Source organism: Aplysia californica, unplaced genomic scaffold (genome assembly GCF_000002075.1).
Source record: "Aplysia californica isolate F4 #8 unplaced genomic scaffold, AplCal3.0 scaffold00542, whole genome shotgun sequence".
NCBI lineage: Eukaryota > Metazoa > Mollusca > Gastropoda > Aplysiida > Aplysiidae > Aplysia > Aplysia californica.
Window position 1 is genome coordinate 64,954 of NW_004797812.1, and position 3,495 is coordinate 68,448.

Sequence of the window (3,495 nt, forward strand, 5' to 3'; positions counted from 1 at the left end):
CGAGCGCCATAAAAACCTCTACTAAAACTAAGATTGGCTTTCCATCATGATTATTCCGTCGTCAGTTCCTCGACACTGGCAGTGGGTGTTTACTTCGAACTAATTAATTGTGAACTCTGAGTTTGATTCCTGGCGTTGTATCATTCTTGTGAGCTCTTCATTTCTTCATTAATTTTGAACTTTGAGTTTGATACCTGGCGTTGTATCATTCTTGTGAGCTCTTCATTTCTTCATTAATTGTGAACTTTGAGTTTAATACCTGGCATTGTATCATTCTTGTGAGCTCTTCATTTCTTCATTAATTGTGGACTTTGTGAGTTTGATTCCTGGCGTTGTATCATTCTTGTGAGCTCTTTATTTCTTCATTAATTGTGAACTTTTGAGTATGATTCCTGGCGTTGTATCATTCTTGTGAGGTCTTCATTTCTTCATTAATTGTGAACTTTGAGTTTGATACCTGGCATTGTATCATTCTTGTGAGCTCTTCATTTCTTCATTTACACTTTGGAAAATATATGTAAATGTTCCTTCGTGTGAGTTAAAGTATAAAGATGGAAGTAGATTTTTAAAAAAATTAATATAATAAATTATTTCAGAAACGTAAAATATTATCGCAAACTTCATATTGCTGCGCAATTAGATGAGAGAGAGAGAGAGAGAGAGAGAGAGAGAGAGAGAGAGAGAGAGAGAGAGAGAGAGAGAGAGAGAGAGAGAGAGAGAGAGAGAGAGAGAGAGAGAGAGAGAGTATGGCCTAGTGCCCTTTATGATCCTTCAGTTTCATGCATGATTGTGTGTGCCCTATGTATCTGTTCGTAACTATGTTCATCAGTCAGCTTGTCTGTCTCTTGTTTTATCTCTACCATTTACCTCATTCAAAGTAATGCAATGTATTCTCTACCTCCAAAGATATGATATCCCTGCAAAGTAGATTTTTTTTCAAAGGTCTAGAATCTAGTGGTTTGATGAACATGAGTATATCACACCACCCTCTCCAAAACCTTTAGCATATAACAACTCAACGTTATCAAAGTTGTGAGGGTCCAAAATATAGGTTGGCGAATGAAAAATTACGAATATATTAAAAGTATGATACGGTCTGTGTTCACTAATTGTATTTTTGTAACCACCTTTCCCATTAGCCGCTCATGGGTTCGTAAATGTGACATATTCATTGATTAAAGGATAAAGACATTACTGAAAGAGAAAGAGTAGTAAGGAATATAATGCCTGTAATGACTCTAAAGGTTTTTTTTGGGCCTTTGATCTAATGATAAAGTAATATTTTGTTTTAAGAACTCATATTTTAAGTAATGCAATAAGTACTCACGGGTGTTCTTTTTAATGTTATTCCGAGAAGGAAAAACGACCAGAATATTGCCCTAGTAACATGAGGTGATACCAGGAAGCGTTGTGGCCCTCTTAGTTTATTTAAATGAGATTAAGCTACTCTGAAATTTTCTAATGAACGGAGCAAATGAAGGTTCAGTTCAGAAATTATGTCAACGCCAAATCCAGGACAAGACAACCCCGCATGTTACTTTGTTTGACCCCCCCCCCACCTCCACTTCCTTTACCTATAGCTACTCTTAAGTCGTCCCCTGATCTAAAAATATTATACAAAACAGTACCCCCGTACAGCTTGAGCTTGATATAAAAAGAACAAAATAAAATGTAATCCACTGGTATGGACCAATTAACAGAAAGAATACAAGTGACTTGGGCCTAGACAAAGTTTGAACTATACGACAATTTTACATGGCGATGACAAGTCAGTTGGAACTACAGTTCACGGTGACCGACAATGTGGTAGTCAAAGAAAGATTAAGAAAAGTTAAACTCATAGTCGAGTTGCGGGTCTCTCCTAAAATCTATATTTGAATGACATTCCTTAAAAATACCAATACTATCTTCATGACGAAGACTACAATACAATTTTAAAATGTTCCTTCTTTCAAAAGAGTGTCCATCCTCTGCAATGAGCGAATTGTTGTAGAATATCGATGTCGCCACTTCTACTGCTAAAAGGTTTAATGTAATTTCTCAAAACAGAAATTCAATGAGATCAATCTTGGCTTTCATTCTTAGGACACAAATACGTCACTTCCGTAAATGAGGATCAAACGAGTATCAAAACAGACATCGCATCAGCGTCCTTGAGGTATCTTTCAAATGTGACTTACAGGACTGAACCATCTAGTAATGTAAGATCTTTGTAGAAGCAGTTGTATGTCTGTTACGCTCTAAATACAATTTAGATAATAATTTACGAGATGGGCTGTTTTACCCTGCCTGTCATAGCCAACTCGCACTGAGAGGGCCTCAGCGTCTCGTCAAAGAGACGGATATACTAAAAAAAACCCAACTCCTCACACGGGATCGGACTTACGTCTTCTGCATGCAATGTTGAAGCATCTGACCACTACACCACAGACATCGGTTTATGCATATTATTTGACTACAACAGTGGTACATATGGTCACAGTCGTTTTAACGGCGGTATCGATGACAATATCTAAAATCTAAGAGTATCTTGGATACAGTTTACTTTGTGGTAAGGAGACTTACGTTATACACATAATTTCAATATCAGCTTCACATATAGTAATGCTTTTAAATGAATTTAATAGATCTTTTCTCGGGTCCCATTGATAAAATAGAAATAGGGGGAAAAAGTGAAGCACTTCATTAAACCATAGTCAACAATGTCCAAAACATCTGGGCAGATCGTGACTGCGAATTCTGAAATGTAATGGACGTTCAGAAGGTCAATAATCATGTGGAAGAAAATATAGCCTTCGGGTATATAGAGTCATGTACTTTTGAGATAACTAGGTCACCAGCCACTAACCGAAGTCAAACATAAAACAATAATACTATAAAGGCGAATGGCCAATAAAGGTGTTTTGAGGAAATTATTTTAAAGACCGTTTCAGCCCATCGATGAAAGGATACTCTAAAAAATGAAAGCCAGGAATTTGTTATTGTTTCAGAGTTCTAAAACTGAAGGTAGGCCTAACCGTTAAGATTCTTTCTACAAATTTCCCTCTTAACCCCCCCCCTCTCTCTCTCTCTCTCTCTCCCTCTCTCTGTGTGTTTTTCTCTATCACTCTCTCTCTCCCATCTCTCTTTCTATCTCTCTTGGTATTTGGGGGAAGATTTTAGGGATCTTTGTCTACTTCGTTTATATTCTGAGCATTTATCTCATAACTATCCTTTCAGTGTTGAAAGCCGCTTCAAACTCATACCATACAACCTATCCCAGTGGCATGTTACGAGTTATTGAAAAGGAAAAGTTGGAATGTGAACTGTGGGACAAAAGAACTACTACAACAACAAAAACAACAACAAACGAATTCATGCAGTGAAAAAGTAGATTCCTGTAACTCATGGACTTGTATTATCATAATATACTTAGACCATGCACTACAACGTAATTTCGGTTCACCACGGAGCATGCAATGTGGCTCAACGTGTTACCAAATGAAGGACTTGGGG

General features: G+C 37.1%; 1 protein-coding gene across 1 annotated transcript in view; it reads left to right on the forward strand.

The window, feature by feature from the left end:
- Positions 1–3,495, forward strand: part of LOC101852500 — a gene marked incomplete in the record, with an annotated part of 12,000 nt that overhangs the window by 1,508 nt on the left and 6,997 nt on the right.